Source organism: Podarcis tiliguerta, assembly GCF_965153285.1.
Source record: "Podarcis tiliguerta genome assembly, chromosome: 2".
Taxonomy (NCBI): domain Eukaryota; kingdom Metazoa; phylum Chordata; class Lepidosauria; order Squamata; family Lacertidae; genus Podarcis; species Podarcis tiliguerta.
The window spans coordinates 74075154-74090048 of record NC_139535.1 but is presented as its reverse complement, the minus strand read 5'-3'; the positions used below and the strand labels follow the sequence as shown (position 1 = coordinate 74090048).

At 41.8% G+C, this 14895-nt stretch overlaps 1 protein-coding gene across 1 annotated transcript in view; it reads left to right on the top strand.

Moving 5' to 3' along the window:
• Positions 1 to 3461: 3461 nt before the first annotated feature.
• Positions 3462 to 14895, top strand: part of LOC310673023 (interleukin-12 subunit beta-like) — a 34347-nt gene continuing 22913 nt past the window's right edge. The window contains exon 1 of the mRNA XM_083430947.1: positions 3462 to 3549. The gene's annotated coding sequence lies outside the window, so the exon portion shown is untranslated. The remainder of the gene's footprint in view (positions 3550 to 14895) is intronic.

The following is a 14895-nucleotide window of genomic DNA, read 5'->3' as shown; positions in this document are numbered from 1 at the left end:
TTCATCTGTCCCTTCCCAAGACAAGCAAGGTAGCCTCAGATGCTACATATTTCACCCTCTATCCCCAAAGGCCTGGAAGGTGAAGGTTTGAGTCAATATTAGTGTTGCCTCTTGCCAAGAGAAAGCATTTTCTATAGCTGGGTGCCACATCTATTCACGTAAAACACAAACACACACCCCAGACAAGTACTGCTGGCTGGTGATGGAATTGATCCAGGCTTAGGGGTTTAACTTGCCTTTAAAGAGGTTGCATTTCCCCCAAAAGCACAGGCTCACAGTTTTGGACTACTTCTGGAGGCTCAGGTCACAGAGGTGGTCAAGAGTGCCCTTTATCAGCTTAGGGGGTTAACCACTTGTATCCTTTCTTTCTTTCTTTTCTTTTTTTTACAAGAGCTGATCTGATCACTGTCATCCATGCTTTTAGAACATCCAGGTTAGATTGCTGTATGGGGCTGCTTTAAGAAGCATTCAGGAGCTTCAGATTGTACAAAACGCCATGTTGAGAGTTTTAAGTGGAACTGCAAGGAACATATAGCACCTGTATTTTGCAAATTTCACCTTCCAGTTTGCTTCACAAGCCAGTTCAGAGTGGTGGTGATCTTGACCTAACTGACCAGGGACCACGACGATATCTGAAGGAATGCCTCCTATTTTATTTATTTATTTAGCTCAAAGGAGAAATTGGGGATAGTGGTTTCATGAACTCGCTAACCTTCTTCACATCTTTCACTTCCCCATCCTCTTCATTTACCTGACACTGGAGAGATTACACTCCCTACTGCTGCTAGGTACATTTTTCTTTCACCCACAAGATGCCAGAGTGATGACAGGAAGTATTGCCCTCACTCTGATTCAGCTTAATGATTGACACCACAAAGCCAATTAAATTTTTAAAAAAGGAATAAGAAATACTTCCTGCCTCCATGCTGGCACCTTGCACTTAAAGAAAAGGAAAACAATTGCCCCAGGAACATCGCCACCACTGATGAGCTTCAGTCCACCACCTCAGTTTCACATCCTGCGAAGAATGTCATCAGGTTTTGGAGGGACATTTCTGCACAACTATATATATTGTGAATTCGGCACAGTGGATTAAATTTCCCTGAAATAAAAGTGCTTCCTTGCAGGAAGACAACTGACTCCAATCCAATCAAACAAATGAGTAATTATTGTAATGGGTCATGTGGGAAAGCCTTGGGCCCTCTTCTCTCTGCATGACATAATAGATTTATATGGAGAATGTGATTTCACTTATTGCAATATGCTGGATGTTGTAATGAACCAATGGGGAGTTTTCTTGGCCAACCCCAAGTTATGTGTTCAAATGTTTCCACTTTCCTGCCACAGGAAATGGAAACTGTCATCTCCACTGCAGGAACATTTTTGCACTACTGGAAGTACATGCAATCTCCTTGAATGACGTTTAATTCCATTGATCTTTATTAAACTTCCTTCAATGACACGTCTTTTTGCTTATGCTGTGTTGACAACAATGCCCAGGTCTGTCTAAGCCCATTTTATGTAATAGAATAGATTAGGAATAGCTATTTTTTCTCACGTTCTGGATAAAGAAAAGAGGGGAAGGATTCACTTCGATCTCCCAGTGAGAACCCCTGGTATATTTGCGAATGTGCAAGATAGAACTAGAATAAAACCTACAGAGGGCAGCTTTAAGACTTTATTGGTGGAGAGCAAGAGGAAAATCTGGATTCTACCCTCAACAAATATAATTCCTTATTTTCAGGAGGACATGTGATCTGAGTTGCTAGAACAAAGGCCCACCTAGGGGCAAGGAACTAAAGCTGAAATCTTATGCCTACATACCCAAGTATAAGCCTCACTGAGCTTAGTGGGACTTACTGCTGAGTAGACATGTACAGGATTGCATTATAAAGCTACTACAGTGGGAATGGAGAACCTGTGGTCCTCCAGATGTTGCTCCATCATTCCTGACCTATGACCATGCTGTCTGGGACTAATGTGAGTTGGAGTTCAATAACATCTAGAGAGCTACAAAGGCTCTTCATTCCTTGTTAGAGACATCTGAATTCCATAGCGAAGTCAGAAGCTCAACTGAAATGAGCTCAGCTAAGAACCAATATATTTATTTACATGTTTGCACTTGAGGAGCCCTTAAGGCTATTTACAGATTAATTTAACCTAAAAAATCACTTAATAAAATAAAGCCATAGGCAACAGCACAGCTAAAGTAGAACAGTAAAACACAGTATTGCTAAAAAAATAATAATCAAACATCAAATCCAGTAAAACAAAAACAAAAGAGTAGGATGTGCCATTAAAAACTGCAAGTGAACAGGGCAGGATTGAGTTCACAAAAGTGGCACCAAGTGGACATTTTTGAGGTCAGAACTCTACTACTGCAGACAATCCAGATGTGCCTCCAGCTGCTCCACAACCTGTATGTTCAATTATTTTATTTTATTTATTAAATTTGTATACCACCCTTCATCCAAGGAGCTCAGGGTGATTCTCAGAATAAAAATTCAAAATAAAAACACAAAATACATATTAAAAACAAGAGCAAAAACAAACCAATAATCCCCCCATAACACATTTAAAAGGCTATTAGATTATAATCAGCCACAGACCCGGTTGAAGAGGAACGTTTTTGCCTGGTGGCTAACGGTGTAAAATGGTGGCACCAGCATTTCACAAATGGGAAACCAACACAGAAAAGGCCCGTTCTCACGTTGCCACCCTCCAGACCTCTTGTGGACCATCTGTAGGTTTCACGCACAAGCAGAGCATCCAAATGTGGCTACTGCTTCAGAGAAAACAGTTGCAGAGTGAATGAATGCAGTGAATTATGTTACAGCAGACAGAGATAAAGCAGTGTGACTACCACTGCTGGAAGGCACGCACAACCGGAGCTTAGCCAAGAGGGTCTATTATTTGCAAGCAAGGGTGATTGCAGCTCATAGGAGCAGCTGTAATCAGTTCCAAAAAACCAATCAGCACACACCTACCAGCCACATCAAGATCCATTTCACACAATCCTTTGACAAAGCTGGCAAAAATCAGCCCCTGAATGTTGACATGGGTTCAAAAGATTGACCTTTAGCCTTTTGATGAAATGACTTACTTTGCCTGCTGCTATACACAGATCTCATTCTGACCAAAGCACAGGCCTGCCCTACCTCCGTTAGCAGTGGCAGCCCCCCAGATATTGCTCAAGAGCCCCCCACCATCACCCTCTGTTAGAGGGCAGAGAGGTATTATCAATCAATTAATTAATCATTCACTCACATTTTACGTACTTCTCAAGGCAATTTACAAACATATCATGAAACAGTTTTAAAAACACTACATGTTAGATTGAAGTTGAAGTAAGATTCAACTGCTAGTCCAGTAAGCTTTACTACACAGAATGTGAGGAGGCCCCATCTTGTCCTGTACCTCAGTAAGATGTCATGAGCAGCCCTGCCTCTAGGAACACTATGTAGGAGAGGAGAGAACGTATCATTGCCTGTCTGTTTAGACCATACGTGTTTATTCCTTGGCAGGACCTGCATCCCTAGTTATCATGAGGTACTAAAAGCTAACCACAGTAAATGTTCCCAAAATATTCTGGTTTTTTAAATTTATTTTGAACCTGCAGTGTCTGTCAGCTCCTCACTCTATGTTTCTGGAATCTCTTGGTACCCCTTTCTCCCTGTGCCAAAAATGGTACCCTAAACTGCTGGTGATAACAATCAAATCTCCCTTACCTGTTGTAACCTTGTCACCGCAGGCCAATTCTGTCAAGCTTCCTCTGAAGTGTAAAATTGCAGCTCAGCCACACCTCTGCTGTATTTTTGCATGCAGTGGTGTTCTTTGAGGTATGGAGAAACTAGCAACTTATAGGAAGGACTCATCTGTGAAATGGGCCTCACAACTGCCAGCATGGCACTCCTATTTTTAAATATTTTCAGGGATGATATTTAGGATTACTCATAATGTATTAGATTTAACTGCCCAGCTGGAAGCAACATGCCTTCTTCACATTCAGAGTTCCTTCCAGTCCTTACTGCACCACCACATATTGTCAGGAACAAAGCTGGATCCTACACTCTTCAGGAATGAGTCCCATAACCGATTATGACTGTGGTGGTGACATGCCAGAGGTCAAATTCCCTAAACCAGTCCAAATTGTCTATTCAGGGCCATAAGGTAAATCCAGTTCAGTGAAGCAGTCCCAAGGAAACAAGCAGGAGAAGATGTGAATTAAGTTCAGTAGCAGCCTAGCATTAACCTTGAGTGGGACTGTGAAGAGGCCTCAAGCTGCATAGAGTGCAGCTGCTCTGGTTGCCATGCCAACCCCCTTAGCACAGGTGTAGTGAGGCAAGCCAGAGAGAAAGCCTTACCTCACAGTTTTCTTCTGACAAAAGTTGCACAATCTTGGAAGAAGCCACCCTATGCTATGTTTAGAAAAAGGGCTGTGCCTTGAAATAGGCATGATGTTTCTCTTGTATCTGCAAGTCTTAACACCACTTTAGAGAACAGTATGTGTTAGATCAACACATACAGGCTGCTCTTTAACCATTTTTGAAAGTCCTTGAAATCACCAGAACTCAATTCTAAATATGGTCAGAGTTCAGATGGCTTGCCACATTCAAATCAATGGCATGAATCCATATAATGTGTTTAGTACTGGGGTGAACATTTTTCATTCGTTTGATATATTAGTATGAATTTTGCATACCTCATGGCAGAGCTAAAGGCTATATTCCCTGGCTGCAATCATCATGATTACTTACTTCATTGTTTATTTCACTGCATTTACAGCATTTCAAAACTTTCAACTTAATTACAAATTAAAATATCACTTTCTGTTACTGAATTTCATTTCATTTTTCACACCCTTAATCACCTGGCATTTAAAAGTTGCTGCCTCTGAAGCCTAATTCAAATTTTTGGATGACTACTAAAGCAATAGGATTCTGTGTAACTAAATTAACTGCTGCCATGGAAAACAGTTTGATAAGCAGAAATCATCAAGTGAGGCTTTTCATAGCACAGACATCCATGAACATCTGTAAATCACACTGTTGCACAGTCTGGTAAAAAAAGAAAATTTGGTAACCCTGTGCTGACATTTTAGTGGCAGAAAATGGAATCTGAAAGTGTTTAGTTTGCTAGTTCAGGGAACTGTAAAAGACAGACTTCTTATTTAGCTTCTGAAAACTCTCATATATTTCCATGTCATACTAAATCCAAATTCTTATAGTGTATTGGCCTGATGAGGTCAGAATGGAGTTTTTCAGCTTCATGGTTTCCTTCACATTAGAAAAACGAGATCCTTACAACAGCAATGACAACACATGATATGTCCTCAAACATGAGTATAGCTAGTAAAAAGCTCTTGACATACCAACACATAACATCAAACTCAGGCATGTATTCCCCCCTCTGGTTTAGAAAGGAAGATGCGCATCTAACTCAAATTAACTGGTCCATGCACATTTTTCCAATGCAATGAGGAAAGGAGGGCAACTTCCCAAATAATATGGATTTCTAAGGTAAGGAAGATAAAGCAGCAAACTTCCAAAACTATAGAAACTCTTACATAAGAAAAGGATTTCAGAAATTAAGTTCCACTAAATATTGTTGGAAGCTGCTGCCACACAACTCTGTTAGTGAGATTGCCACCTAAGGCAGCTGCTAAGGCCGCTGCTTCAATCTGTCTCATGGGCAGGCCAGCCCTGATGGCTAGGTATGCCAGACCCCCTGGGCCAACCTAAAGTCTCCAGGTTTGTCTCTCCCCCACAAGGCACAAAGAGGGTTTAACTCTCCAGGTAGACAAGAGCACCTTCCCTCCCAAAAGTCCCTAAGCAGTTGAGAAGGAATGATCCCCCCACTTCAGCTAGACTTGAGGACACCCACTTTAGCTAAGGCTTCTATTTTAATTTCCAACCAGTGATATATATTCATTCATTTTTTAGACTTTGTGCTTTGTATTTGACTGTGGTTAATGTTTAATGTGCTGTGCTTAATGACATCACTGAGACCTGCCCCCATGACATCACCAAAGGCTGTCCCTAGGTCTCAGGTTTGGGCCCTGAAATCTTGTGGTCTGGGATGCTCCTTACCTGTTAACCCTACATATGGCTGGACCACATGTGCAAGCAGCAGGAGCCCCCTTAGAGATGATTAAATAAATGTGCATTATAACATCTATAACAGCTGAAGAATTGCATTTATCTACCCACTTTTAGAATGAATGCATATAGGTTGAAGGTTTGGGCCTACTACCACCATCCTTGTCACACGTGTCCAGTTGAACATCCAAGACCCTCCAAGTGTCCCTATTTTCCAGGGATGTCCCTGATTTGGAGAAGCCATCCCAGTTTCTGATTTGATCCCGGAATGTTCAACTATTCCATAAGATGTTGGAGGCTATGACATCCCTGCTTGGAGCATGTGAGAAGGAGCAGTTGCAAGGGAGCGGAAATTGCCTTTGCATGGCAAAAGTGTTAAGGGCATAAAATCTTTGGAAGGTAACAGAAATGTTCTGCCTTACTTTACTAATTAAGTATCCCTTGCAACTGACTGCTAAATGTTAAAGTAAAGTAAAATGAAGTAAAGTTAAATTAAAGCGTATTATATATTTTTTTATTGATGTGTTTTCCAGGGTGCTCAATGCAGTCACTACAGGTTATAGCATGCCTGTGAGGAAAGGTTAAGGTGAAAGTGAATTTCATGTCTGAACAGAGATTTGACCCTGAGTTTCTTTAGCCACTGTACCATCCCACATACCATCTTGGTTGTTTTCTCCTGTGAACCCCACCTTCCACAGCCCAATAAGAAAGAGCCGGTGGGAGCTTGTGATGGTAGAATGATGACAATCCCATAAATTATCAGATTTATATTTCCTTACTTGAGACCCCCAACCCTCTAGAATAAATTTGGTGGGGTGTGCAGTTGACTGCAAGCCGGGGGAGAAGAAAGGGAATTCCCATTTCATGGGCAGAAGTCCATTGTACGGCTGGGCTGATTTCTTTAATAAAGAAGCTGACATAGCTTTTATTTTATTAAATAAGTAAGGTAAAGGGGGCCCTGACCACTAGGTCCAGTAGGGACCGACTCTGGGGTGGCGGCGCTCATCTTGCTTTCCTGACCGAGGGAGCCGGCGTACAGCTTCGGGGTCATGTGGCTGGCATGACTAAGCCGCTTCTGGCGAACCAGAGCAGCGCACGGAAACACCGTTTACCTTCCCGCCGGAGCGGTACCTATTCATCTACTTGCACTTTGACGTGCTTTCTAACTGCTAGGTTGGCAGGAGCAGGGACTGAGCAACGGGAACTCACCCTGTCGCAGGGATTCAAACCGCTGACCTTCTGATTGGCAAGTCCTAGGCTCTGTGGTTTAACCCACAGCGCCACCCACGTCCCAATTAAATAGGTACTTGCTGATTTAATTCATTGGCCCTGCAGAGTGTGGCAGAAATATGTATTTTATGCAAGAATATATGTTTCAGGTTTGTACATCCAGTTTTAAAGTGACTGTCATGATATGGATGAATTAATCTGAGGTAATATTCTTAAAGCTGGTTGACAAGCAACTATTGTCACATATAGATGAGGAGTCCTAATTGGGTTTTTGGCTTCTTTCTGTCCATAACTGCCTTAAAATGATTGTAGAAAAAGTAATATTGTGGAACTTCCAGTCAAGGCCAAGTTTCACTGCCTGAGACGAGACATCTGGTTATCTAGAGTGGTTCCTTCCATCAAAAACATCTCCATTGTTAAATTTGCATAATTAGTGGGGGGAAATGCAAGTAGCAAAAAAGGAAGCTCTCCTTATACAGAACAAAACAGGAACACCATAGAACAAGACACATTGTAATACTTCCTCTGGAGGCATTTACAAGTTTCAATACTCTGACCACAGAATCACAAAGCACAAACTTGCCTGCTCAGTGTTGCACAAAACCAAGTTGTGCTAGGGGTTCTATGCCTATCATCTATAACACTGGGTTGTATCTAACTCAGGCACCCCCAAACTCAGCCCTCCAGATGTTTTGAGACTACAATTCCCATCATCCATGACCACTGGTCCTGTTAGCTAGGGATGATGGGAGTTGTAGGCCAAAAACAGCTGGAGGGCTGAGTTTGGGGATTTCTGAACTAAGTTATGCTCAGGGGAGACCTATTGAAATGAATGGTTCTAAGTTAGTCATGTCCATTCATTTTAGGTCTACCTTAAATTGCATAACCTCCAACATTTCCCCAATGAAAATATGGACATCCCATTCCATAATGATAATTTTAGTATTTATACCCTACACATCTTACTGGGTTGCCCCAGCAACTTTGGGCAACTTTCAACATTTACAGGATTGCCTTCAGATGGCTCCAGGGTCAGATAACTCCAGACCCCCCAACATTTCTCCAATGAAAATAGGGACATCCTACCATACCTCCAACATTCCTCTGATGAAAATAGGGGTGTCTTAAGGAAAAGCGGGACATTCCGGGATAGAATCAGAATCAGGGGTGCCCCTGGACAATAGGGATATATCTAAATTTGTCTGGCAGGGGAGAAAGCTGCCACAAATTAAAAATAAAATTTTGACTGATACAAAAGAAAGAGGTGGTTTTCCCCTGCGAAACCTACAATTGTACAATTGTTTGTGTTGGTTAAGGGAATGAATTGTATTGGAGGATGCACACATTTTCCATCTGGAAGACCACAGTATGAAGTTTGTCTGGCATGCATGTCTTTGGTATGGGAAAGCTAAAATATATAAAAATTTCGTGAACCATGTCATTAGGAAAAAATTGTATAGAGTCTGGGAGAAACATTAAAAATTGTTGAAAAGAAAAACACCTCTATGGTTATCGCCAATCAAAGCAATTACAATTAAGAGAATAAATATGGATATTATTATTATTATTATTATTATTATTATTATTATTAAAATTTATATACTGCCCTATACCTGGGGGTCTCAGGGCAGATAGAGGTTTGGTGACCTATAGGGATTTGTTGGGCTTTACAGGGAGCGAACCAGATTGAAACCAATCGCAGAAGTAAGGAATCAAGTTACTGATTGCTTACAGTACCATCAACTATATGATATGTTCAAACTAGAAAAGAAAAATGGTTTTTTGGACCAAAGCTCACAGTTTGAAAAAGAGCTATTGCTGAATAAGGAAAAATGATTGTCCAAAATGTACAAATTATTATTGGAATCGGAAACAAAAAATGAGATGGTTAAAGCATCAATGACTCACTGGGCAATGGATGTGGGATACAATATAGAATTAAACCTCTGGGAGAAACTTTGGAAGAATGGTTTGAAATTCACTGCATGCTACACACTGAAGCAGAACTATATGAAAATGATTCATAGATGGTATTGAACTCTGAGTAGATTGGCTAAGATGTATAATGTGGAATTGGACTTGTGTTGGAAGTATAAAGAAGTAGAAGGAACCTTTTTTCACATGTGGTGGACATGCAAAGCAGTTAAAGAATATTGAGAAATGATATATAATGAGATGAAAAACTGTTTGAAATAACTTTCCCCCCCAAACCAGAGGCATTTCTGTTAGGAATTGTTCAGACAGAAAAAAATATTTATGTATGTAACAACAGCAGCTCGGATTTTGTTAGCTCAAAAATGGAAAGTGAGCGAGGTCCCTAGTAAGGAGGATTGGCAATTTAAGATGACAGAATATGCAGAGTTAGCAGGTCTAACAAGTAGAATAATAGAACAAGAAGAACAGGCATTTAAAGAGGAGTGGAAATTTTTAATTGAATATATTGAAAATAATTGTGCACAGTTAAAAACGCTGGTGGTATTAAAGTAATTTAACAGTATAACATATTTTGAAGTGATGTAAGAAAGGTAAATTGAATTTGATGGATATATTAAAATATGCTGCAAGTCAAACGAACCTTGGAAGGGGAGGGAGGGAAGTCAATGAATGCTTCATATAATAAAAGATGTTTAATCTGAAGTAAAATTTAATAAAAATTATATATATATAAAGGAAAATAGGAATACTTGGGGGGTCTGGAATCGCTGTATACAACTCACTGATCTTAACTTGATAAGTGATGGCTATCATCTTTTTGAAATTTCATTGAAATATGCAGACAGGGTTTATCTGAGGAATCTTTGAAGAAGCCATTCAGATTATAACATATGTAACTTTTTGTTTTCATTATTTATTGTCTGCGCTAATTGAAAAGTTTTGCTGACTAGTAATAGCTCTTTTAAATCAGAATGAAGGATGAGAGAAGAAACTAAAACGATAAGTAAGGCAAAAGAGCATACGAAAATATGACTGTTATGGAGGGTGGCTGTAGATGGGGACCTTATGAGGCAAACAGATAATAAAGATCTGACTTTTCCCCCTGTGAGTTTTTGGCTCTGTATCTCTCACACCTTCCTGTTTTTTCCAGTCATGGATATTTGTTGCTACTCTTCTTCATGCCACCCACATCATTGGGGGGGTTTGTTCGTCTGGGCAACTTTCCCAATATTTATTATCATGCATGGGATTCCACTAACTAGTCCCACTAGCATAAGCCCATGCAAAGACTTCTGCCAGTGCAATGGGGCTTTCTCCCTGAAATTGGCTCTTGGGGGTTGGGAGAACTCCCCAGAACAGTGCACAGGTAGAAAGGAGGGGGGAATCATAACATCTGACAAGCTGAAAAACTTGCACTGACAGAACACTTACTATAGAACTACACTGAATTCCTTCCCATGTTTCACAACAGGCAAAATTGAACTAAGTCCCCTCCCCCCAAAAAAACAACTAGAGCAGGGATTGGGAACCGACTGCCCTCCAGATGTTCTTGAACTATCACTTCTGCCGACTGGTAATGCTGATGGGGGCAAGAGGTGAAATCCAAGAACATCTGAAGGGCCAGAGGTTTCCCAACACCATGGGTAGGCAAACTAAGGCCCAGGGGCTTGATCCAGCCCAATCGCCTTCTAAATCCAGCCCGCGGATGGTCTGGGAATCAGCGTGTTTTTATATGTGTAGAATGTGTCCTTTTATTTAAAATGCATCTCTGGGGTATTTGTGGGGCATACGAATTTGTTCTCCCCCCCCCTCAAAATATAGTCCAGCCCCCCACAAGGTCTGAGGAACAGTGGACCGGCCCCCTGTTGAAAAAGTTTGCTGACCCTTGCCCAACACTGTTCTCAAGGTACTAAACCTTGATGGCCCTTGGCATTTCAGAAGATGCAAATAAAACCAGTGGTACACTGGTGCTCTCTGGGCCAAAGCAGCACACCTAAAACTGGAATCATGCCAGGGGTGGGGAACCTACAGGCCTTCAAATGTGGTTGAACTCCCATCATCCTCAATACTCAAATGCTGGGAGTTGTATTTCAGCAACATCTGGAGGGCCACAAATTCCCCGGCCCTGGTATCGAGAAAGTGACAAACCTTAGAAGAATACCAGGTCCTTCAAAAAGTTTTTAAAAACCAGGTTGTAAACTTCATGGAAAAAACTGAGCGAGAAATGAACCAGCCACCTAACACTTCTAAGCTGAGCATCCAATGGGAAACAAGGGACCACAGCCCACACTCTTGTTACTGGGTAGTCTCAGTATAAGTCAAGGCCCAAAAGGGTAATGAGACTTAATGTCTCTGTCATCCATTTGTGCTCTCTCGACTTCAGGGCAGGCTGAGTCATAAGGAAGAATGGGGAACTTGCAGTCGGGACTCTCAGCCTATGGTCTTTACATGATCCGCAAATAACAACAGGGCTCCCTAAATATCAAATCTGTGTTATGTTTCAGATGAGAGGTAAAGTTCACTTTCAAGGAGGGACAGAAGTAAATGTCTGCATGAAATGAAAAGGAGAAGTGAACTGCACCACAAACACACAGACTTGCAGTGTTGCTCTGACTGTTGTTTGGTCTGACTCAGTGCAAGGCAGTTTCCTTTGTTTCTTTGCTCAGAGCTAAGTCCTACTGAATCAAACAGGGCTTATTCTCTGTTCAGTGGGGTTAGGATTGTAGCCTAACAATGTGGAACAACAATTTTGCCCTCAACCGTGTCTCCCATTGACCATATCAAGGATCTTAAAGCTATTCTTGAGACAACAGCACCCTAGCCTCAGCATGCCAGAGGTGGAAATCTAATAATAATAATAATAATAATAATAATAATAATTTATTTATTTATTTATACCCCACCCATCTGGCAGCTTCCAACAAAAGATTAAAAATACAATAAAACATCAAACATTAAAAACTTCCCTAAACAGGGTTGCCTTCAGGTGTCATCTAAAAGTCAGATAGTTGCTTCTTTGCTTGATGTCTGATGGGGGGGGGGCGTTCCACAGGGCAGGCACCACTACCAAGAAGGCCCTCTGCCTGGTTTCCTGTAACCTCACTTCTTGCAGTGAGGGAACAGCCAGAAGGCCCTCGGAGCTGGACCTCAGTGTCCGGGCTGAATGAAGAGGGTGGAGATGCTCCTTCAAGTATACTGGGCAGAGGCCATTTAGGGCTTTAAAGGTCAGCACCAACACTTTGGATTGTGCTTGGAAATGTACTGGGAGCCAATGTAGGTCTTTTGGAACTGGTGTTATATGGTCTCGGGGACCACACCCAGTCACCAGTCTAGCTGCTGCACTCTGGATTAGCTGTAGTTTCCGGGTCACCTTTTGAAAGCTCCCATATGTAAAGCAAGCAAACAAAACAACAAAACAAAACAAAACACAAAACAAAACAAAACAAAACAAAACAAAACAAAAAACACCTCCCTGCAAGTAGAAACCTGGCCTTCAGGGACCATACTGGATTAGAACTTAAAAGTACGGACCTCCTCCCATATAAATACACTCAGAGGAGAAGATGGTGAAATGTAAACAGGGGAAACAGTAAAGCAACAGAGGTGCTGTTGTAAGGAAATTGTAAAGGTTAGTTGTGAGAATGGACTAACATCAAGAGGAGGAGGTTAAGAGGGAGATAGTAAAAGCACAACTTCAGGCAATACCAATGAGACGGAAACATGGAAGGTGCCTAAAGAAGCCAGGGTGGCTATCTAAAGAACTTTTAACTGAGTTAAGATTAAAAAAGGATGTGTACAAAAAATGGAAAAGGGGGGAAACCACCAAAGAGGAATTCAAACAAATAGCCAGCATGTGTAGACACAAAGTCAGAAAAGCTAAAGCACAGAATGAACTCAGGCTTGCTAGAGAGGTTAAAAGCAACCAAAAAGGCTTTTATGGGTATGTTCGTAGCAAAAGGAAGAACAAAGAAACAGTGGGGTCACTCAGAGGAGAAGATGGTGAAATGCAAACAGGGGACACAGAAAGGGCTGAACTCCTCAATGCCTTCTTTGCCTCAGTCTTCTCCGATAAAGAAAACAATGCCCGACCTGAAGAATTTGGAGCAAATGATTCAGCAGAGGAAACACAGCCCAGAATAACTAAGGAGATAGTACAAGAATACTTGGCTAGTTTAGATGTATTCAAGTCTCCTGGGCCAGATGAACTGCATCCAAGAGTATTAAAAGAACTGGCAGATGTGATCTCAGAACCACTGGCAGTCATCTTTGAGAATTCCTGGAGAACAGGCGAAGTCCCGGCAGACTGGAGGAGGGCAAATGTTGTCCCTATTTTCAAAAAGGGGAAAAGAGAGGACCCAAATAATTACCGCCCAGTCAGTCTGACATCAATACCAGGGAAGATTCTGGAGCAGATCATTTAAGCAAACAGTCTGTGAGCACCTAGAAAGGAATGCTGTGATCACCAATAGTCAGCATGGATTTCTGAAAAATAAGTCATGTCAGACTAACCTGATCTCGTTTTTTGACAGAATTACAAGCCTGGTAGATGAAGGGAACGCAGTGGATGTAGCCTACCTTGATTTCAGCAAGGCATTTGACAAGGTGCCCCATGATATTCTTGTAAAGAAGCTGGTAAAATGTGGTCTTGACTATGCTACCACTCAGTGGATTTGTAACTGGCTGACTGACCGAACCCAAAGGGTGCTCATCAATGGTCCCTCTTCATCCTGGAGAAGAGTGACTAGTGGGGTGCCACAGGGTTTTGTCTTGGGCCCGGTCTTATTCAACATCTTTATCAACGACTTGGATGATGGACTCAAGGGCATCCTGATCAAATTTGCAGATGACACCAAACTGGGAGGGGTGGCTAACACCCCAGAGGACAGGATCACGCTTCAAAACGACCTTGACAGATTAGAGAACTGGGCAAAAACAACCAAGATGAATTTTAACAGGGAGAAATGTAAAGTATTGCACTTGGGCAAAAAAAAATATGAGAGGCACAAATACAAGATGGGTGACACCTGGCTTGAGAGCAGTACATGTGAAAAGGATCTAGGAGTCTTGGTTGACCGCAAACTTGACATGAGCCAACAGTGTGACGCGGCAGCTAAAAAAGCCAATGCAATTCTGGGCTGCATCAATAGGAGTATAGCATCTAGATCAAGGGAAGTAATAGTGCCACTGTATTCTGCTCTGGTCAGACCTCACCTGGAGTACTGTGTCCAGTTCTGGGCACCACAGTTCAAGAAGGACACTGACAAACTGGAACGTGTCCAGAGGAGGGCAACCAAAAATGTGGTCAAAGGCCTGGAAACGATGCCTTATGAGCAACGGCTAAGGGAGCTGGGCATGTTTAGCCTGGAGAAGAGGAGGTTAAGGGGTGATATGATAGCCATGCTCAAATATATAAAAGGATGTCACATAGAGGAGGGAGAAAGGTTGTTTTCCGCTGCTCCAGAGAAGCAGACATGGAGCAATGGATCCAAACTACAAGAAAGAAGATTCCACCTAAACATTAGGAAGAACTTCCTGACAGTAAGAGCTGTTCGACAGTGGAATTTGCTGCCAAGGAGTGTGGTGGAGTCTCCTTCTTTGGAGGTCTTTAAGCAGAGGCTTGACAACCATATGT